The sequence below is a fragment of the Aptenodytes patagonicus genome, chromosome 2, assembly GCF_965638725.1.
Source record: "Aptenodytes patagonicus chromosome 2, bAptPat1.pri.cur, whole genome shotgun sequence".
In the NCBI taxonomy this organism is placed as follows: Eukaryota; Metazoa; Chordata; class Aves; order Sphenisciformes; family Spheniscidae; genus Aptenodytes; species Aptenodytes patagonicus.
Genome location: NC_134950.1, coordinates 115,321,794 through 115,345,356, shown reverse-complemented (window position 1 = coordinate 115,345,356; position 23,563 = coordinate 115,321,794). Strand labels below are relative to the sequence as shown.

The window sequence follows — 23,563 nt, the reverse complement described above, 5'->3', positions numbered from 1 at the left end:
GGGGCATACGTGGTTTTTTGTTTTTAATGAAGCAACTTTTCTTTTAGCAAAGAATCCCAGGGTTTCAAAGCAAGGAATAATGAGAGAAATTTGCTGGCACTGCAAGTTGTCCTCCCGTTCAGACAGAGAAAGAAAAAAAAAAAAAAATCAAACTTCATTAGGTTTTTCTTCTGTTTATGGCTCATTACATCGAACAGTATTAACATTATCCTTGTCTGCATGATTTTCAACATCAAGTCATATAGTGAGACTAAAGAACTGTAAGGCTGCATGAGAAATTGTTACAGCTGATGCTTATTTAAAACTTCTATTGGTGTTCATATTTGCTCCCCTCATTAATTCAGCAGTGGATTGACATCCACTAGATAATAAACGTACTGCAATATGTCAGCAATAAGGGCTATTCATGTGATAGCAATCTCAAAAGTAATTTGACACAGCTACAGTTTACACTGTATTTAACTACAATAAGTGCATTCTATTACTAAATCCCGGCACTATCCATTCATTTTAATACTGAAGACTTATACGTAGCTACAAATAGGCTTCACCCTTCTTGTCAAGCAACCCCCAAATCTTTATAGAGTAGTATATACGGGATGAACCATCTCACACAGTGATGTTAGGATTGCTCTCCCACGACAGTGTCCAAACTTTCTATTTTCACAGGAGAAAAACAAAAACAAGTGAAAAAAACCCCACAAAATTGAAACAGTAGCAATTACCTGATACTATGAATAAACATGCAAACATCCCCTCCTATTCTTCTTAAAACAGTCCTGGCATGTTCTCTCCCCGACCGCCTGCCTTTCCCAACCCCAGCCAGCCCCACACCATAAAACCGGGCTGCACAAAGGTGGGGTGAGCATTGCCACAGTGGAAACTGGGGATCAAGATGATCATGAAGGTGACGCAACACTACCTGTGGACCTGGCATGTGGAACTTCAAGGAAGTTTTGATGTATTTACAGCAGAAAGAATGACATCAGAGAGGAAAAAAAGACAAAGACTAGCATTTTGCTGCCTATAGTTGTGTTTTAGCTTTTCATTCCCCTGGCTCATTTGGGCATTTTGGGTTGCTTTTAAGCCTGCTGACTACTCCCAAAGACTTCATACGCTCTCATCACCAATCTCTTCATAAAATATTAAAAAGTATCACAGATGGTTTTACAGAGGAATCATTTAATTTAACATTTTGACTCATCACAGGCCTTCACATTGCTCCTTGTCACCAATGAGCTAAACAGTCTGCCCCCGACTGCAGCACGACTTTGATCCACACCAGGCGGCTCTCTGAAAATCCAACATTTACTTTTCAAAGAGGTGGCTGCCAGGTAAGCCTCCTGACCACAGCAATACATTCAAGCCATGTTCACAGGAACAAGTAGCAGGCAGTAACTCCAATAGTTGATTGGACCCTGAGCAATTCATAACATAGGTAACAAGCCACGGCAAGAAAGGTTGTCATGATAAACTCTTTTCTTTCCCAAAATATTAATGGTACATATCCATGTCTCCAGATGCGCACTCAGGTCCAAGAGCGCAAGGCTCAGAGGGGAACAACCTACCTCTCACAGCACTTACCTCCTGTGGTTTGGGTTTTTTATTCTATCAACAACTTTCAATTTCTCTACAGGTATTTAGCTGAACTGAGACTAAAATGCAGTGTTAGAACTTGGCCTCTGCAAACACCAACCCTAATCTTAAACCATTAATAACATACCTTCCCAATTTTCCTAATCCTAACCCAAACCACCATAGATATGCCATGTGTTTGGAACTATAAGTTCCAAGCCAGAGGCTTGGCATCAGCTAATGAAACTTGCCCTCATGGAAGTCCTGCAGCCCATGCAACACACACAGATAACTGGGGTTCAGTCACTCTTTTCCTAAATGCAATCCTAATCTTAACCTTACAATCTTATATAGAGGCAGTTGAGCAGACTGGGGCTAGAATAAACTGTTCCTCACAGGTCCCTTTCAATCCCATCCATATAGCCCCATGGACCACTCAACGTGTAGCTCAGCCTTTTACAACCAACCGTTTCCTAACTGCACCTACCTTTCAGCACTTATTTGTGCACTTCTGTCTCAAAGTGGAAATGTCTTGTCAACAGAAGTCTATAGTTTGTAGTTTATTTTTGCTCAGTTTGGTTCCTACCTATAAGGTGTCTTTGGGATAGGCTGAAGGCCAGATGAAGCCTTGTCTATGCTACACACAGGTTCCTCTAACTCCAACCCCTCTTATGGACACGCTGAAATAAATTTTAGACACATTGTTAATCTTGTTATATAGAATACCTGGGTCAAGATTAGAGTCAGGGTCTGGTTCAGGGCTAGGGTTAGGAAAAGGAAAGTAGATAGCCTACTAGCATTAGGTTTAAATATTGGTCAAGGGAAAGTAGACTTAAAATGCTCAGGTTACTGGAAAGCATCTGATGGCCCTGTAAGGTAAAATGAAGGCTGTGCTCAGGAGCAGCAAGTGCCTGGCCTCCCCCTTAAGCTTCAGTTCAACCACCCTTCTAGATAAGGATTAGATCTAGTAACAGGAATAGCTCGGTTTATTGGTGGCCCCTGAGGACAGGAGAAGGGTAAATGGACAGTGTTTTACAACAGCCTTGGAGTGCTCTACAATATGGCAAAGAAAGGAGATCTGGACGGATAAGTGGCTAATATTTTATTTTAGGTCCATGTAGTAGGTAACCCATATTGTGGATTTGGATTCAGGCATTAGAAAAAGAAAGAGCAGAGGAACCAAAGCTGTTGCTGAACATTCAATGGCCCATAAGGCTAGAACGAGGCCTGGACTCAGAGAAGGCAGGTGGCTGGCATGGGTTTTATTCTTTCTTCTTAGCATGCTCACACAGAGAAATAATATTTGGCGTTAGGGTTAGGAACATCTATCAATGTGTATGAACAGCCTGTATCATTTAAAATAAAATAATTTTTAAAAAATTAAAGAAACAGACATGAAATGAATCTCAAGAAACATTCTACAGTCAAGTACTCTGTAGCCCTCTGAAGACTGTATAAAATAGTTGGTGAACATGATCACCCTATCCAAAAAAGAAATAGGCAAAAAGCTATCCCATTTCATACAATTAGACTAAATCAACTACAGTAATTCTTCTCTTAAAATGCCATAAAAAGACAAAAAAAAAAAAAAGGAGAGAAGAATTTGAAACAGCTGCTTTATTTTTTTCTTAACTGTGGTATCCAAACATGATAGCATACCATATTTGCTTAATGCACTGAATTACATTAAGGATCTAAAATGAATATCAGTGTTGACCCAGCATGTCACTAAGAATATATGAGCTAAATAATTAAGTCCAATTAGCATTGAGAATGCAGTAAAAGCTAAATTTGATCTGATGGTAAACCTAGATGCTGTTGAGTGAATACTTGTATAGATGAATTGTCTGGCAACGTGGTACTGAGATAAATAAATGACAGATTCTACACAAACACATAAATTTGAGTAAGGACATCAAGCATGTCTGATATCATTCATAAATGTCATCAAGAGTACATGTCTGGACACAAAATGCAAGAATATTTCCATTTGGGGTTGTTGTATCTTCAGTAACCCTTTTGGAAGACGTAAGACTAAACAGTTTCCCTTTAAAGTCATCTAAGTACCTTCACTTGCCAAATAATACATTTACGTTCTATGAGGATCTAAAGTGTTAGGAGCAGAAAGTCAATAATTTGCTGATCTTGAATTAAAATGATCAGTCGTACAATGACTGTGAAGTGAATGTTGTTAAACGTCTGCAACATGCCAAAGAAAGGAAAGGGATATAATAGAAAAAATTACAGATGAGCTTGAGTAAGTTTGATTATATTGAAAACTCATGTCTTGTGGCAAGGATGCACAGTGTTATAATAGCTGCTGAGACTACCACCCTAACAGGCCTACCCATCCTCCCCTAAAAAAGTTTCCAAGACTATGACAATTCAAGAAAGAAAGAAAAAAAGGAAAAAAAAAAGAAACTAAAGAAACTGATTCTCTGATGTAAACTGTGGCCACCCAGCAGCTGCCTCAAGAGCAGCTCAGCTCCCCGCACAGCAGCAGCAGGGTGGACAGGAGTTGACAGTAACCTCATCAGACATCCCAACACGCGTCATCCTCAGTTATGCATCAGTATTCTTAAAGAACAACCAACACATTCAAAGTCACGCAGGGCAGGAAGACATGACTGATCAGACAGGACTACCCAGGACAAGACTTTATCAGAAATTCCCAGGACTGTTAAAACACTGGAAAACCTAAGCTTGCCACAAGTAGCACTATTTAAGGATATTACAGAATAACCCCAGTATGAAAAGCAAGACAAACACTTGTAAGAGTCCAAAACCGTTGTCATGGACTCACTGCCCAAAATCTTTTGAGAATAGCAAAGTGCTCTGGATCTCAACAGATGCAAACTCATGCACCTACAACACTGTTCCACAACACTTTTTTTCTAATACCATACTCTTCTTCAACCTGTAAAAGAAATACTAGGGCTGCATGAGTAATAGGTGCAGATTTACAAAGGAGTTTCGATATGGTACTTCTAGGCAGAAATTTTTTTAAATGAAAGCAGACCATTCAGGAGAAAGCATTTTAGAGTTATCTATGTGCAAAACATTATATAGATTTCAGCAAATGCCCACAAAACTGAAAGAAGTATTTGCTCAATATAAAATAGAAGCTTTGAAAGAAGCTGCTTATGTTGCACGACAAGAACACTTATCTGAGGTGAAAAAAAGAAACACACCAGGATAAGTTTGAAGTAAACATTACTGTATTTCAACTTACCTAACTACAAAATAGTATATGACAACTCAAACGACAAACAATGATCCCAAGCTTACCACAGCCTGACAGTAATTCCAGACAGACAAAAAAACCCCCACCCCCACAAAACCGAACCCTCTCCCCCCAAAAAAAACCCCACACAGGCACCTCCAGGTTTAAAAAGACAAAAATTTTCATGTGATGGGCTGCTATACAGAGCATCCAACACCACAAAACCATAAAAAATTGTCACATTAGAACAGCGAAGCACGATCCATGATACCCAGCTGGTATTTGAGAAGTGTAGGAACAAAGTTTAAGAAACCCTGTTTGTTCCAGAAATAAAAGCTGGCTTGGAAGACAACATATCGAAGTATGAAATCTGCAACAGAACTTATTCCGAAATGTATCTACTGACTCTCACTCAAGTGTTACAGCAGGGTGCTAAACACAAGAAATAGAACAAAAACTCAAGACTCACTGAAGCCACATGAGATTCCCACCTCCTCACTGTTAGCACATGGGTAGCTGAAGTAAAATCAGAGGGAGAATCATTACAGGGATGCTACTCGGCCATTCCTCTGCAAAGAGGGGCAGGAGACAACCGTGAATTGGATTACAGATATGTAAGTGTAATGTGGATGGACCTACATGTTTAGTCCACCTAATAAAAAGTCTCCTCTCCAGAGAGGTAACATTCATATCTAACTACTCAAGATCTACTTGGGTGGCATTTAAAAACAAAACAAAACTTTTTTTACCACAATGTCAAAGTCAACAGTCTTATCCCTGCCTCTATTTCACTCCAGTACTGAAATCTCAAAATATGGTCAGAGAAAGAAGATGGGCAGAGAGGTATTTTTCAATATTGTTACACGGTAAGATTAAGATATGCACAATGTATTTCATAAAAATTAGATGGAATTTCCTAATTAGAAAAATAATAAATAAAAGATTCTTTAAAAACTTGTTAAATTTTTGCCTAGTGCTGTTCTTTTTTTTCCACTTTGTTTTTTTGGTTTTTTTCCTGAGCGAAGTTATAATTGTATATAAGTAATATGCATTTTAAAAATATAAAGTCCAAGGACTTTCTGGTATTGTATTAATTTCTGCAGAAATTAATTTACATAGAATATGACTTAAAGTCTCAGAGTATGTGTGCAAAGCAATTGTTATTATCATAGGTGGGGAAAGCGAGTCATGGGGTAAAAAAGGTGGGTTTTGTTTGGGGGGGGTGTTCAGGTTTTTTGCTCCAAGAATTTCCATTTGAGAGTGCTGGAGTAAGTTTCTGACTAAACAGAGCAAAAGATCAACATTCTTTGGCTTTCATGCTAATAAGTTAGGCAGTTGAGCACTTTCAGGAGGAAAAACCCCAGTATTTAACACTTTCTTTTTAGGGTGAAAGTCTTGGCTTTCCAAACAAGCTCCATTTTTTGGCCTAGCCAGAAACCATACCATATTCAACATTATTAGGATTTTGTAAAGTAAGTAGATCAGCAACCAGAACATACCCAATAAGTATAAATTACCATTTTATCATGGAGTTAAGATACACGTGTCTGAAATAGAACAGTGTACTGCTCAGTTCCAATTCTGCTATGAATATTTTGATCCCAACACAGCTCTAATACAACAAGCTCAGTCGCTTCACTTTTCCAAGAGGTTGACTGAATTTCATACTTTCCATGCTATACAGCCTTACACTTTCCAAGAACTCAGGCTTGCCTTTGTACTGCAGCTGCTATTCCACCGTTGTGTTACTGCAGAAACAACAACTGACAGTGACAAACGTTTGCCCAAGCCTCCGTTCTCATTCATATCTGCTGGACAGTTGTGGAAAAAAATGCCTTTGTCATTGACAGCCTCTCAAAAGCCTGAAAACCTGTTTAAAACAGCACACTGAGCATTTTCCTAAGAACGCTATAGAAAATGCAGAAAGACACTACAATAAAGCTCTTCACTGATAAGCAGTTGCTTCGTGTGGTGCCGGTTTATCGCAGAACTACTCCAGGCATCCCAAGGACTGCAGCTGGCCACCAGGCAGAGACGGGAGCTGAGTCAAGAAGGGTGATGCTGTGGCCTGTTTTTGAAGTCTCAAGAAGATCCACTGGTGCGTAAAACAGAGATGACAATTTAAGAAAACACGCTTTAAATCATTAAGGAGCAAACAATGACCCTCCAACCCAGAACACACAACACTTTTTTTTAAAGAAAGAATTGCTGTGGAGATGGCCAATAAATTTCCAAGAGCTCAATCAGACACAGAAGAAAACAGAAGACTTGCAAGAAACACCTATGCTCTCACGCTCCTCTGACCACTCTCCTCTTCCTCATCTTCAGCAGAATCTGCAGTCCGGATTGTTTCCATTACTGATGTTAAGAAATGACTAAACTTAGCTTGGGTTTCCAGATAAACATTAGGTGATCTGTAGTTACCACCTCTTTTTTTCTGTGCACACTTGCAGTATTAATGATATAGAGAACTTCTGAGCATTCGGTAAATTACAGCCAATATTCATTGTCTCGTAATGTATCTTATATCTCTATTATTGTACTGGTATTTGTTCCCCAGCCTCCCATTTAGGTCTTCTCTTAAACTGGGCAAAATAATCCTTATTTGCCCACCATTTACAGTTGAATTTCATTGCTGAAGTTTGACACACTGGATCATATACTAGGAGAAAGGCCATCACAGTAAACTGCAATTTGGGAATGTACCGTTTAGTGGAGGACTGCAACTCCACAACTGCTATCCTAGTATATGACAGAGGCAATTTCTGCTGTACAGGGTCACAAAGCAAAAGAGAAGTCATATCCTGAACTGCATTAATACCTGAAATATGGCCCAAGCAATGGAAGAGGGCAGCTGCTAGGTACCAGGCACTCTCCAGTATGGAAGAGCATAAAAATGACTTTACAGGTCAGACTAATTGTCCATATAATCTACAAACCTCTCTCCACACCCTCTCAAAGAAGATGCCTAGGGAAGATAAACGACAAGTGTGCAGTGACACTCCTGCAGAACCCTCTCCCAATTCCTAACAAACTGCATTTCAATGAATTCGTGATGTGGCTTCTTTACATTTTATAGCCCTGATGGATTTTTCTTATTGATGGATTTTCCTGCTGTTTGTGAAGCTCTGGTAAGGTATTTGCTGTTTCAAGAAGCATGAAGGTTCACTTTTCTCACGGCTGCTTTTCTTTTGTTAATTTTTTGTCAGCTTTTGCTTGCTGGTGCTTTTGAGTATTGTAAAATATCATGATGCATGGGCACAGTTTGCTAACAAATGAGAATAGTACTGAATAATATCCAGAAAAGCATAAAATACTATGATAAGATATGTTATCTTAATCAAAATTGAAAGAGGGAAATGTGGTCTTTCTACACAGCCTAAATGATAAATGTGAACATTATGCTATGAGAGGTGATTATAAAAACCTTTCTGCAAATTACAGAATCAAATTGTACACTGTTGCCCAGATGATGTAAAAATGCTCTAGAGAGATCCACAAAATAAACAAGATTATGACTCCTTTCAGAATGAAGCCACAGACTTCTACATTAGTCCTTGGTCATTTGGTTAAAACCAGAAAGTACTTTACAGAGAGCACTGACTTGCACATCACAGGCCACCACAATGCATAGACCATTCCTCACCCTTTCCTCATAACATCCAGCAAATTTGGTCTACTGGAAGTAGGCACCCTTGCAAAATTTACCATAATAGTAGCTGGCTATCGTTCTGCGTAAGTGAGATTCTAAGAGGTCCAGCAGTAAAGCTTAGCTGGGCAGTAGGAATTTAAGGAGACTGAAGGATGGGCTTTGGAGTTCGCAAGGCCTTGCTTTGCTGGTGAGAAAGGAAGGGATACTAACAACCATGACAACGTACTGCTAGGGACTTCTCCTCCTTGTTTCTGGGGACCTTCACAGGGTTTAATGCTATGGGGCTCTCCCATATGGTAAGGTGGCTCATCAGACACTCTCTGCATGTAATCTGAAAGGTGCTTATCCCCAGTGGATGTGAAAGCCTGGCACAGCTTCAAAGAACTGCCATGTACTTCAAAAAATAAACTAGAGGGGCAAGCTCTTAGACCAGCTTTCCCCAGCCTGCTCTGTATAACTAGCCTATATAATAGAGGACAGCATCCAGGTAGAGATGCTGGAATGGTGCACGGCAGGTGATTTTCATGGGATGTAGCTTAAAGAGGAAAACAAAATGGAAAGAAACAAGAACCAACATAGACCAAGCTTAGATGTAGAGAAAAAAAAAAAAGAGTGAGAAGGAATTAAGAGGGACAAAAACCATTAAGAGAGAATAGGGACCAAGCTAAAAGGAAAGAATCAACTTTGAGAAACCATGGGTGTGATTCATTTGCCTTCCTGTAGGCATCTCAGATGACACAGGATGTCATCTCTGTGCAGGTGGCAAACATGACACAGGACCTATGGAAGTGTCTTCTGGAATAGCAGCTTGAGGCGAGGCAGGATACAACTCAAGCAGCCTATGTGTGGGCAGCTGAATTGAGCTATTAATATCACAGCAACATCTACAACCCTCAAACTTCTGAGTATTCTTCCTCACAAAATCTCAATGCAATAATAGTTGCTCACTTTATCATTGGGGAAACAAGGTACAGGAAAGGCAAGTAACTTCTACACCAAGTTCAGAGGAAGTTAATCACAAGCAGGGTACCAAATTTCATTATTCTAGACTAGCATCTTAACCTCTGGGCTATCCTCCTGTGAAAAGGAGATTTGTAGTACAGAAATCTCCTGTGTTCAGATTATCTGCATCAGAGCTATACAGAAGAGGAAGAGTGAACAAAAAGGCATCTTAAAGAACTGGAAAGACAATCTGTTTGCCCTTCTCTGGCTTTTGTTGCTCTCACACTTCTTGAAAAGATTGATCACTTCTTTCGGTTGAACAAGAGCTAAATTTAACTGCCTGCACAATTAGCAATAATATCCTTGGCTGAATTTCTGTGTCCTTTACTGTACCCCAAATAAATAAAAAAGCTACTCTGCTGAACTAGTCAAAAATCCCATCAGTCGCTGCTGCTTCTGCTATATTTAACTTACTCATCTAGCTGAAAAGTACCTGGATATCTTTCTAGTAGAGACCAGATCATCTCAAACTTGTAGAAACTGGTTGTGCATCCAGGCTCACTTACACTCTCCTCATCACTTTATTTCCCTCTTTCTTAATAGTTCCTCCACTTTCCAACTCCCTTTTGGTTTGTCCTCTGCACTTTCTGTTGAGCAGACACTTTCCTTAATACTGCTCCCTCCAACAATGTAAGAAATATGTTATTTACTACCCTGATAACGTTTCACTCTGTTCATGTGACAACTTCATTTACCTGATCTTCTATTCCCTTTCGGCCCTATTTGGGCTGCAAGCTCTTCAAAGGAGACACCATCTGATCCTTTACCCATGTACAGCACCAAAGAAAAGGGGACCATCATCTTGATTTGTTTGAAGATCCTACCAAAAAGCCATGATTAATAATAATTTCTCTTCTGATGTTTACATTCACCCGGAACCAGCTAGTTCTTGTGCTATTTACTTGATAATACTAGTCCTTAGAAACTAGAAAAAAGGCTAAAGCAGCCATTTGAAAAAATTTTTTCACCATATTTTCAACGCATAAAAAGTTGCATAGAACTAACTGTAACATAATTACCATTCACGAAACTTTAATTATTCAAATTAGATTTGGAAAATTATAAAAAAAAGGAGTAGATTGCCTATATAGAACTTTTTTCAAAACTAACTTCTGAGATCTTGTAAATAGAACATTAAAATCAACTACAAAGACATTTAGCACAGAAATCTTTTAAGCTGGAAGCAGCCACAATGCAATAAACAAATATGTCTCCTGTACAGAAGGGCTACTAAAGGTCATCCTCGCACAAGGAAACTAATACAATTTATCCTACCAAAGTCCTCAGCAGTGATACGTGACAGGCAGTCTGTTATGTCTAAATTAATCAAGTTTTTCCTGGGCCAAGAAGAGAGATATCAAATATAAAATTGTAATTTATCTGTGGCTACCATAGTTTCACTTTCTTAATTGAACATTTAAATTCTACCTGGAAAAAGACAACTTTGTCCTTTACAGACTGTCTCTCTGGATTTATCACAGCAAGTGTGTGATGTTCTTCCTGTCTGCTGGGAGTCAAATAAGAAATAATCAAGCAAAAAGCTTTTCAGTCACAAGGCCAAAATGAAGATCACATTCAGTTTAACAGACCTTGAATTTAAAATGCACATGTATTCTCCTACTGTCTAGTTCCACAGGATATATATAGCAGACTCTTGTTTACTTTATTTAGTTCTGATGATATGCTTTCAGTGGATCAAAGAACTTAAGGAAACCAGGCTTTCACTTTAAGTAGTGATGCTTTTCAGGCTATTTCCTCTTACATTCACATTGTGGTACCTGATTTTCTGTACTCAGTTCCAAGATCCAGCAACAATATTTCTTATTGGTCTTGATTAAACTCAGACTGAACCAATTTATAATAAAAGAAATGGATTTTGGCACTAAGCAGATAAAGAGTGTTAGTGGTAAAAATATAGTGTCCCCACAGTAGAATGATATGAAGTTGGCAAGTCTCATTTGATAGCATTATAGGTATCTCCAGGCTACTTCTCATCACAAAAGAGAGACAAAAGGTAATTTACAAATGAAAGTAATTTCTTCAACCTGGAGGAAGAACTAGATAAAAGTTTTTTAAAAAATCAGAATTGCTGGGGAGAATAAAAAATCTGATTTAAAAGAGATATTTTGGTTTGATATAATACGTTTTTCTAATGGTTCCCTGTGAGATTATAATCCACATCCTTAGACCGAAAATTACAGTTACATCAGTAACCATGCAGAGATGATGACAGAGAGTTCAGCCATTCCTGACATGGGTAATCAACAGAGCTCACACATTTCTAATTGCACGGCCTCAAAGAGTTAACAGGTGAATTTACTTTCCTTCCACTTCACCATTACATTTACAAGACAGGCTGCTAGTGTTTTTGTGTCTTATCAGTTTGGCTTCTAAATCAATCCATATGCCCAAAGTAGCAATACAGATGCCTAATCTTGACTACCTCCTCCAGTCTGAGCTGTGACATTTCCACAGATACTTTTACTTCTTGAGAAAGGTGTTGACTGAGGCTAGAAAGAGATGCCCACATTTGGTCCAGCACACACTGAGGTGCAGATGCTGCCCACCCTGAGGCTCCTTCACATCCAGCAAGGATGGGATTTCTCTCTGCAGACTCAGGGCAGTCTTCATTACAGGACTGATAGTGGAGCCCTGGGGAAATAAACCCAAAAGTTTACAGCATGGTTTGATGGCTTGCCAACAGAATATTTCACCACCTGTTAAGACAGTCTCATGTCACGCCACACATAGCAACGCAGAACGCGAAGATAACTTTGTCTAGTACTTTGCAAAACATTTTCCAGATTGATGTTCATCTGTGGAGAAATTTACTGTTTCTTTGTAGATCATGAATATATTGCACACTAAATATCAGTGATGTGCCTGACATGGCAACACTTGCTGATGAGCTACTCTTCACCTTTGGAGTGCTCTAGACCTTTCTCCTCTCTCCTCATCCAGAGGAAGACAGTGACACTAAAATAACACTTCCAGCTGAATTCAATCCTCTCTAGATGGAATGAGAAATAAGTTTGTTTCAAAATATTGAGGAACTTCTTTCCCAACAGTATGAAAAATTAGATGAGAGCTCATAGACTTGGTTCAACTAGTTTAACAACTCAGGAAATCTTTGAAGCCACCCAGGTCTGTCTTCCTTTTTAAAAAATTTACTGATCCACGAGAGATTTATTTCTGACTTATTGGAAGAATTTGTGAAGGCATAATCTCATTACAATCACAAATTCCCCAAGACCAGCTCTATAAAGGAATAATTAAACCAGCATAATATGGCTAGCATTATGTGCTAGTCAGCTATTCCTGAAGAAAGTTACCAGTTTTCCTTCCCGTTGCTTTCTAGAATTATTAAGCATTTTTGCATTACTGAAGGTCAAACAGTACCTCACAATGTTAAAGTATTCTAAAGCTGCCCAGCTAACATAACATATTTGTACTTTGCTCATTAATTGCTGCTAAGGATAAGCTTGCCTGTTCTCAGGAGTTTACGTGCATCATTTCTTCACGCTCACCCCAGGTCATGGCCTTTTAGTTATTGAAGGAATTATTCAGAAGTTATTTCAAAAGCAAGGAAAAACCAACCACATTCATGCAGACACCCGAGGTGGGGGGAACAACACAAATGAAACAGGACGTTAGGTTGATAGACAAAAGGAAAAAAAGCTCTGAACTGAAGCTGAGGTTAGCAAGGACTACCAGCAGTGGTAGTGTCAGTGCCCCAGCTTTGACACCTAGATTTTGCACGAGATGCTGCAGGCAAATAGGGCTTCATCCTCTTCCATAGGGCCTGGGGATGAGACTCCAGAATTAGCCCTTTCTGGACATAGCTCAGAGCTGCTGAACATGGAAACAGATGTGGTGTTGCTCTGATCAGCAGCATGCAGAGCACAGGTAAGGCCTGCTTTTCAGGGAAGTCACTTCTTTGCCGAGCAAACAGCAGTCCTGTTCTACTCAATGTGCTTCTGTAAAAACACCACATTTAAGAGCTCTCTAACAGTCACAGGTGGTTCCAGGAAAAAGGTGTCCGGAAAAGGAGCCTATCTGCCAATGCTGGAAAAAAACTGGCATGCAAGCACTGCTTTACTGTGAGAGATGCCACAGGGGTGGCATCTCTTCTGGGGTCGCTGCTTATCTGAGTCACACTCTGATGCCTTTCAATGGTCCTTACTCAGACAAACACCAAGTCAGAGGAATGTACCACAGTGTGAGCACAATTAACAAGGAGAGAGAACTCAGGATCTGGACAAAGGACATTTTCAGTACAGAGAGGTGTTTAAGACAGGTAAGAAAAAATATCACAAACTCTGTAAGCGTAAGGAAATTTAGAAAGTAGCACTTCCAGAATTGAGACAAAATAAAATAACAGTGCGACGCTGTGGCCATATGACCTCTTAGCGTAGTCACCAGGGCATGCTAGAGAAACAGCAGCCACAAAAACAAGCTGGAGTGACCTTCGTCAGCAAGTCCTATGCTGTGAGGCCTCTCCAACTCTTCAGAAGCAAACTGTTTGCACTGAGACTGAAGCCGTGCTTCAGTGAACAGCTCAACAGAGATCTTCATCATTGCATATAAGATGGAAGGAACTTCTTCCGCAGGAAAGAGGCACAGGCTAGCTACTAATAAAAATCACCAGGAATACACAGCTGAATTCAGCTGGTACAGCTGGAGGGAAGGGGACACTAAGTTAATAGTCTTTCACACCTTAAGTGTCATGGAACAGCATGGGACAGTGGCAAACAACTCTAGTCTTTCTTTTGAAGATGAGCTGTGCTGGTGTCCCGCATCCAGTGGGAAAGATGGAAAAAATGATCACCATTCTCCTTAAAATAACTTTTTAAAAGATTTACTTATTTAAATAAATTGGAAGACCAATATCATTCCTGCCTTTAGTCTACTCTTTTCTACATTGAGCAAATACCATGACTTCAACCTTCCCTTGTGGTCAAGTTTTCTAATGTTCAACTATTCTCTTGGCTTTTCTCTAGACTGTCTCCAGATTGTAGGTAACTTTCTTCTCTAGCAATAATATGTCTAAATTAGGGTTTCCTTAAATTACTCCAGGTCCTTGAATTTCCTTTGATTCTCCCATCTTTTCAGCAGCTTTGAAAATCAGTCATATGTATGAAAATAATTAGAAAAACACTCAATGTATTTTAAAATCAGTGGTAGAAAGCAATGTGTTAAGCACTGAAAATCAGATTACATGTGAAAATGGATCTGAAAATGGTGTCGGACATGAAAAAGCAGCAAAGGAGATTAAACTACAACAATTTGATATTCAGGGCTAAATCTATGAAAAAAACACTTTGCACATCTCTCATCAAAAAGATATCCATTCCTCAGTGTCTCACTACATTTGGAACTCAAATATACAGTCAGTCTAAATACTCCTATCCATCATGATCACCACAGTAAGTGACTATCTCCCAAACACCTCTTACAATCACTCTGGGATTGGATCATAACACCTCCATTTCTAAGGGAGGAAACTGAGGCACAGGAATTGATTAAGCATCTGTGCCAGCCTGTAATTAATCATGCAATATGCCAAAAGGAGAGCCTTAAACTGAACATGTAGATGTTGCTTATCAACACTGTGCCTATACAATCCTCTCTCAACAACTGTTGAGCAACACAAAGAACTAAAAAAGCACATGTAACAGAGTACAAGTATATAAAAAGGTCCAAATCTCTACTATTTCACTCAGGTAATTAGATTTGTGGATCTGAACGTGTGAGAAAGACAAGCAGGATTAGTTTCTCTATCACTCCCAAAAATAAAGTGATACATACGGCAACAATTACTTAATATTGTCTATCATACCTACTCAAGCTGTCATATTTCTTGTAGCAAAAAAGTTAAAAGTTAAAGATACTAGTGCCAAAATAAGTAAATCAAAGCTTACTGGGAATATTTCTGTAACTGTAAAGCCTGATTTGATTTTTTTTCTTTGTATCAAATGCAGTCCCTGAAATTTTCAGCTGTGTAAAATAGCTTCTGCAGCAAGTAATTTCTTAACAAAGACATTTTTTAAGTGATTTTGATTATATGCTTTCATAAAGGATGCTTTTCACATAATGAACTATAATGACCTTAAAAGGCAATCAGAACTGTAGGCATTTATAAACATAGATTTAACCTCTGGCAGCTACTAACAGGTTAAAAGTGCACCACAGTTATAACATTTTGTTCATTTATAGGAATATAAAGGAGTTTTTCTAGGAATATAGAAGTATTTGTCACGCACGGGTAGTGAAGGATGTTAGACAGGAGTACTTTAGGAAATGCATGATGTTCTTGGATGTCTTTAAAGAAAATACTGGGGTTTTTTATTTAAACCTATAGAGACATTGTTTCCGACTAACAAAGATTGCCCCATGCATTGTAATAGCACAGAAGCTTGTTTAATGGAATAACTAAAGTTGCAGGGATAAATTGTCTGTCCAGCGATGTTTATCTCAAGTATCTTCAGGATTCCCTTGACTGAACAAGATCACAGCTTTAATGATGTAAATCCCTTTGAAGCCAATGGGATTAATCACGTAGGGGGAACTATACTGTGCTGTTTAGGCCTTGGCCCACGTGTAGCAGAATCAAAGCCCGCCAGTCTCGTTTGAGGGCTTCTGGAAAATCCAGCCTGACACCAAAGACTTTCTAGCATTTAGTATCAGGGTGAATATTCTGATTACTCGATGCCTTATGCTGTTGCAAGGTAACAGGAAAACAACGTCTAGGACTTTGAGTACTGCAATGAAAATGGATCCAAACAACAACTCTATACAAAAAAGGAAGGAACTTTCCTTCTAAAACCTGCAAAATAGAGACTGAAACCAGATGGAAGTGATCCACACTTGTAACTGTCTCTGTTTTGCCTGCCTGTATGGTGCAGAAAGCTCTCCTGTTTGCACCCTAAAACATGTGTGGACTCCCTGATCTCTAGAGGTCCCCTTCAGCTTGGATGGAAGCATCACCCTTTATAACCAAATATAATTGCTGTCTTTATCTGGTATTTTACTCTGTTAACCAGATGCTATGAAGCATAGTATCAAGAGAATTTGTGAGAAGTTTGATGAAATGTTTTTTAAATGTCAAGGTGAAGACTGCTACTGAATCAGTCTCATTTTTATCTGAAATATCTATATGACACGCAACTTAGGGTTGCAAAGTATATACTATAGTTGACCATCAGATCTGTCCCTAGAAAGCCAGCTTTCTGCTCCGTGGTAGAAGGTATTGATGGCTGGCTGCTGAGGCATGCAGAAGAAGGGATGGCTACAAAAAGGCTGAAAAGGAGGGAGATGTACCCTGCTCCATGGTATGCAAACCCTTTTTCTGCACATGATTCCGAATTATTATAATACAGGAGAGGAGTATTATAGACTCCCTCTTGATCCAACGTACCTATGAGGAAGTACTTATATTTCAGTCTAAGTCTCAGCACCTCCCTGTTGCTGAATTCCACCTCCCCGCTCCTTTCTTACAAGATGATTAGGATGGTACTTGAAGGCAACAGCTCCCAGAAAGACTATGGTTTCCAGGGAAATAGATTATTATTTTCAAAATCTTATCTACTGTAACAGTAACAAAATACTCTAATAGAAAGATTTAATGCATTCCACAGCAAAAAGTCCCATAATAGCTGACATCTAGAAGTTGTGGAAGCTGGTTAATACTTTGCTTATTTTATAATTTATCTCTGAGTATTAGATTACACACTATAAGATGCAGTCTATTAAGTTTTGCCCAATGCTTATCTCTGCACAGACAGTGAGATTGCTGATAGAGCTAAAATAACTGCGGTTCTCCATGGGGACTATGGGAAGAAAAAAAAGAATGGTACCCACATCTATGAATTTTTAGGAACAAGTCTTTAAAGGCCTCCCCAATCCATCAGTCAATGGGATCATGGCATATCTTTGTCTAATCCTGTTTATGGGGAAAAAAGTCCCTCCAGGTATTTGCAGTGATCAAGTTGCTTAATCTGCAGGCAGTTTACATCCTTAGACTATGGACCAGAGATTTCAAAAAGCTGTCAGGCCAGCTTTTTCCCTATAAGGGAAAAGGTACCAAGTCATTAGTGTTGTAGTTAGATTGGACTTTCCCAAATTAACTAACCCATGCTTTTTTCATGAAATGCAACTATTGTAGCAGTACTCTGGTACCCAGTTTCCTTCTAAATAAGCATTTTCAGTCTTTAAGCAGAGACTATCTTTTCTCCTCAGCAAAACAATAGGTACTTTAGAGATATGTATATATGTTTGCAAACTTTAGAATGGGGCCATTACACTGATTTCCTGTCATAGGAGCAGTTTAACATTAAACGGTCAATTTGTACTTTACTGCAAATCCTTATTCTAGAGCAAGCTACTGGTATCACCACTGCTCTGACCTTGCATATGGGATGCCCACTGTAACCACAAGCCTGTAAGCCTGCAAGGACTGCAGGAAATGAGGCATCCATCGGTAAGTCTGGCCAGGGATATATATACACATACAGACAGACAGCCAGCCATATATATATGGCATATATGTACACACACATGTATGTGTGTGTGTGTGTGTTTGTCCAGCGGCACATATATATACACATACACATATATCTATATCCATGCACACACACACACCCATACCTGTATACATACTCTCCAGTACGCTCCAGCCTCAAACAGGTATTCAATCCATGGTACTAGAGTTAATCTAAGTTAAAAAACCTAGAAATGTGTAGAGTGCCAGGTCCTCAACACCTACTGTTTTGATCTAGAGATAGACCATTATCAGTTCACAATCCTAATGTAGACAAAGCCCATGTGTCCTGGCCTCCAGGGAACTGATAAAGACAAAACCAATTGCACTGTGTGCCATTTCATCCTGGATGGGAGAGGCTTGGGACCAATCTCTCCTTCAGGTAGGCACAACTGGGTGGTGTGGCATAACTTCACCCCAGCTTACGTAGCACCTCTGCTACAAGTAGATGGTATAGTCCCATCCCGGTCTCATGGTACTCGAGGAATGCCCAATTTTGGAGTTTTGGTGTTGGTTTTTTTTTAAAAAGCATTAAGAAATCACAAATGAGTGTGGATCGTATAAGCACAATTCTGCTGTTCACCTGTTTTCAAAGATTCTATAGAAGACTATTTTTCTACTCATCCGTTATGTTACAGCTGCTATGAAATAGTTTAAATAAGAATATAAATATTAAAATTGCATAATTATAAAATAATTAAAAACATAAAACTACTCTTTCAAGTCTCCTTGAAATATAATTTCTAAAAAAATTCCACTAATATATACATAATGTGCAAGTCAATACACTAAATTGAGCAAAACATTTTTTTAAAATCTGTCTATATCTGTCATGTTTATCAGACTTCCTTTTACAATGCAGAGAATTCCATTTGTACCGAAATCTAAACCACGACATTAAGGAAATGTAACATCATCAAGTACCACACACAAACCTCTTCTGACTCCATTAATAAATTAGAATGCTGTGGGAAAATAAGGCAGGAAAAGCTTTATCTAACACACATTATAAACTCAAGGAATCAGCTGTTAGTGAGTGTAATTTTACAGATGTAATTTCCTAATTCTTGATAACGATCCCAGAGCTAGGAGACAAAAACCTTAAATTGACTTACGACCTATCCTGTTGCAATCTAAACTACAAACACACATTAAAATCTGATGCCTCTTTTAGACTTCATGTCACGCTGAGTGATAAAAATTTAGAACAAGACTTTTATATCAGCACTCCTGGTCTATTTATGACCCTTCCATTGTAATTTCAATGTGACTCATGCTAATTTAATCCATGCAATGCTTCTGACTGCTATGATTCCTGTAGACCTCCAGGTAAATTCATAAAAATAAGGGCAGGTGATTATGTGAGGTATTCCTAAACTGTGGCAGTGTTAAGGCAATGAAAGCTGACAAGATGCAACCTAAAGGAAAGGTTGCCTGAATAATGGTGTTACTCCTCTGAGGGTAGTTCTTGCCAAGTTACCCACATGCTCCTCCTTATAAAGACCCAGTGCTCTGCATCAAAAGCTCATAATATTATAATTAATAATAACTCGGGACACGGAGAAGGTGGAGGTACTCAATGACTTTTTTGCCTCGATCTTCACCGGCAAGTGCTCGAGCCTCACCGCCCAAGCCACAGAAGGCAAAGGCGGGGACTGGGAGAATGAAGAGCCTCCCACTGTGGGAGAACATCAGGTTCGAGACCATCTAAGGCACCTGAAGGTGCACAAGTCCATGGGACCCCATGAGATCCATCCGTGGGTCCTGAGGGAACTGGTGGATGAAGTTGCTAAGCCACTATCCATCGTATCTGAGAAGTCATGGCAGTCCGGTGAAGTTCCCACTGGCTGGAAAAGGGGAAACATAACCCCCACTTTTAAAAAGGGAAAAAAGGAAGACCCGGGCAGGCCAGTCAGTCTCACCTCTGTGCCTGGGAAGACCATGGAACAGATCCTCCTGGAAGCTATGCTAAGGCACATGGAGGACAGGGAGGTGATTCCAGACAGCCAGCATGGCTTCATCAAGGGCAAGTCCTGCCTGACTAACCTAGTGGCCTTCTATGATGGAGTGACTACATCAGGGGACACAGGAAGGGCTACAGATGTCATCTATCTGGACTTCTGTAAGGCCTTTGACATGGTCCCCCCACGACATCCTGCTCTCTAAACTGGAGAGGTATGGATTTGATGGGTGGACTGTCCGGTGGGTGAGGAATTGGTTAGACGGTCGCATCCAGAGGGTGGTGGTCAATGGCTCAATGTCCAGATGGAGGTTGGTGACGAGGGGCATCCCGCAGGGGTCCGTATTGGGACCGGTACTGTTTAATATCTTCATCAATGACACAGACAGCGTGATCAAGTGCACCCTCAGCAAGTTTGCAGATGACACCAAGCTGAGTGGTACCGTCGACACGCCAGAGGGACGGGATGCCATCCAGAGGGACCTGGACAAGCTCGAGAAGTGGGCCTGTGGGAACCTCATGAGGTTCAACAAGGCCAAGTGCAAGGTCCTGCACCTGGGTCGGGGCAACCCCCGGTATCAATACAGGCTGGGGGATGAAGGGATTGAGAGCAGCCCTGCCGAGAAGGACTTGGGGGTACTGGTGGATGAAAAGCTGGACATGAGCCGGCAATGTGCGCTCACAGCCCAGAAGGCCAATCGTATCCTGGGCTGCATCAAAAGAAGCATGACCAGCAGGTCGAGGGAGGTGATTCTGCCCCTCTACTCTGCTCTGGGGAGACCCCCACCTGGAGTACTGCGCCCAGCTCTGGAGCCCTCAGCATAAGAAAGACATGGACCTGTTGGAGTGGGTCCAGAAGAGGGCCACGAAAATGATCAGGGGGATGGAACACCTCTCCTATGAAGAAAGGCTGAGAGAGTTGGGGTTGTTCAGCCTGGAGAAGAGAAGGCTTCGGGGAGACCTTATTGCAGCCTGTCAGTACTTAAAGGGGGGCTTATAAAAAAGATGGCGGCAAACTTTTGAGCAGGGCCTGTTGCGACAGGACAAGGGGGAATGGCTTTAAACTAAAGGGGGGTAGATTTAGGCTAGATATAAGGAAGAAATTTTTTACACTGAGGGTGGTGAAACACTGGCACAGGTTGCCCAGAGAGGTGGTGGATGCCCCATCCCTGGAAACATTCCAGGTCAGGCTGGACGGGGCTCTGAGCAACCTGATCTAGTTGAAGATGTCCCTGCCCATGGCAGGGGGGTTGGACTAGATGACCTGTAAAGGTCCCTTCTAACCCAAACTATTCTATGATTCTATGAATATCCAAAGTAATAACAGGACAGAGTTATTAATCTTAGCTTTGTGCCTTTTTATAACTTTTATCCTTTTTTTTTTTCTTTGGGAGATGAATTTTATGCACTAGATATCTACTGAGATTGATAACCACAGTGGAAATACTGGATGCTGCAAAAAATCATGTTAGTTATTCAGTAGATGCCATTGCTTCCTCAAATTTAAATTAATCCCAGCACCTCATCAGGTTGCTAGGAGGCCATCAGAGATGCTACATTTTCATAAAAGTAGCAAAGCTAAATCTTGTTAGTCCCAGGTATTGATCACAGCATGTTTTTCACAGCAGTACGAATAAAACCGTTATGTTCTACCTTTCCTAACTTTCTCCTTTCTCCTGTTCTCCTCTTTCCTGCCCTCAGCCGTTGTCAACACTGCTATGGGCTGTGAGACGTTTGCCACATCCTTCAAAAGGAAGCTGCATTTCAGTAGTGCCTGAAATGGTTTCTGCATATAACGCTGCGGTCCTCATGCACCATAAAACAATATAAATGCAAAGCTGTGTGATTAATGTAAGACTGTGTGATTAAATGCAAGTCAGTGTGATTAACAGGGCCACAACATGAGTCCTCTGCTTTCTCTTTCCATAATTAACTTAATTGATTCTAAATCTGCTCTGAAATTAGGATGATGCTATTTAAAGCAAGGTTTTGAGATTCAAACTACCATGTTGGTACAGCATTTCTCGTTCTAACCTTCAGCTATTTACTATTTTGTTTCAGAATAAATATGCATCTGTGAATGCCTGAAGATCTCTCAGATTCCTGGGAAATCACTGCGCATGGATTACAACACTGGTCTAAATATAAATGTTTCAGAGATTTCAGGGTCATGTTTGGGTAAGAAAAAAATAGATGGTTTTACCACAGCGATACAAGACTCCTTATGATTATGGACAAGGAAGGGTTTTCATTACCACGTATGAAAGTAGTATTTGAAAGTATATGAAATCTATTAAAAATTCACAGACCAGATGAAGAATTTCTCAACCCGGGGAGAAAGATGGGTAAGAATCCAGCTTGGGTGTTCAGAAATCAAGTAAACAGACATATACTGCTCAAAGCAGTATCCTTCTAAAAACCAGTTATCCGTAACAGGAGCCAAGCTTGGTCACCCAAAAAGCTATTTTTTTTTCTTACGATCACTTTCCTACATCCACCAGGCTGTCCACACAGTGGGAAAACACTGATGGTTCACTAAAAGGTTACGTAGCTGCTGCAGGCAATGCTGGGCACCACTCTGGACTCCTCTTTCACATGGCATAATTCAGTCAGCTTTGCCACACGCAAATCGCTGCAGGCTCAGAGCCTTACATAAGGCATCCAGAGACCTTCCCACCGCTACCCGCTCCTCCTCACCCTGCTGAGCAGGACCACCTCATCACAGCACCCACACTCAAGTATTAATAGCCTGAAACAATAGAAAGAATCAGTGGAACAGACCAGAAATATAAAAGAGATCCCAAGAGCTGCTGCCTTTTTTGGTTTTTTTATTTTTTTTTAACCTTCCTTTCTTTTTTCTTTTTTTTTTCCTTTTCTTTTCTTCAATGCAGACCTCTTAGACAGATTAAGAACTCATGACTGTGCATAAAAATCACTGCAAGTAAATCACATTCATCGAGAAACAGTGTGAGAAAAGCAGCGTGGAGATGAGTTCAATTTACTGCAGAATGCAGGACCCTGCATCCTAGATAGCATTAAGCAGCCGCAAATATATGAGGAGCCACAGTAAGATTTTGCAGTACCACAAGAATTTGCACTTCAAATGCAATACGTGTGATCAATGCAAAAATCTTAATAAATAAAGCTAGATCCTGGTCTTTGTACGGTATTTGGGTTACGAAATACACTCAACATCCAGAGCACCTAGACTAAATGACTTGTCTCAGGCTCAGCCTGAGCCCTGTACGCCAAAGGTGCTCCTTCTGGAGAGAAACAGCTCTTGTGCTGTCCTACCTCCCAGCCTGTGCTGGTCAGGAGCAGCTGGAAAGCGCTGGGCGTATTCACGGATTTGCTGAATAACCCCTAAGAAATCTGCTAGTCTCTGGTCAGAGTGGATTTTCCCATCACTCCCACATCTCCCCTTGCCAGTACGCAACGCACATTCAACACTGTTTTATGCTTAGGAGTTCTTCTCTTCTTGATACACCCTTTCTGATGAAAAAAAAAAAAATTAAGAATGTTTGGTTTTTCCTAGTAGTGAGTCTGTCCATTCTATTAAGAACAAAAAAAGGGGAAAAAAATCTCAAAGAGATATTGCTTAAACTTAAAATA

At 40.1% G+C, this 23,563-nt stretch overlaps 1 protein-coding gene across 1 annotated transcript in view; it reads right to left on the bottom strand.

Annotated features, from left to right (window-relative positions):
* AMPH (amphiphysin) overlaps positions 1–23,563 on the bottom strand; it is a 129,305-nt gene that overhangs the window by 67,993 nt on the left and 37,749 nt on the right. The window lies entirely within an intron of this gene.